Genomic DNA, 579 nt, shown 5'->3' on the forward strand with positions numbered 1-579 from the left:
AACAGTGGAGGCACGGAACATGGCCCACTCGGACTCAATGTCCCCCGCCTCCCCCGGAACATGTTCGAAGTTCTCCTGGAGGTGGGAGTTAAAGCTCCGTCTAACAGGAGACTCTGCCAGACATTCCCAACAGACCCTCACAATACGTTTGGGCCTGCCAGGTCTGACCGGTATCCTCCCCCACCATCGGAGCCAACTCACCACCAGGTAGTGGTCAGTTGACAGCTCCGCCCCTCTCTTCACCCGAGTGTCCAAAACATGCGCTCGCAGATCAGAAGAAATGACAACAAAGTCGATCATTGAACTGCGACCTACGGTGAACTGATGCCAAGAGCACATATGGACACCCTTATGTTTGAATATGGTTTTCGTTATGGACAATCCATGACGGTACAGAAGTCCAACAACAGAACACTGCTCGGGTTCAGATCGGGGGGGGGGGCTGTTCCTCCCAACCACACCCCTCCAGGTCTCACTGTCATTGCCCACGTGAGCGTTGAAGTCCCCCAGCAGAACAAGGGAGTCCCCAGGAGGGGCACCCTCCAGTAACCCTTCCAAGGACTCAAAAAAGGGTGGGTA

The sequence above is a fragment of the Kryptolebias marmoratus genome, linkage group LG12 (genome assembly GCF_001649575.2).
Source record: "Kryptolebias marmoratus isolate JLee-2015 linkage group LG12, ASM164957v2, whole genome shotgun sequence".
NCBI lineage: Eukaryota > Metazoa > Chordata > Actinopteri > Cyprinodontiformes > Rivulidae > Kryptolebias > Kryptolebias marmoratus.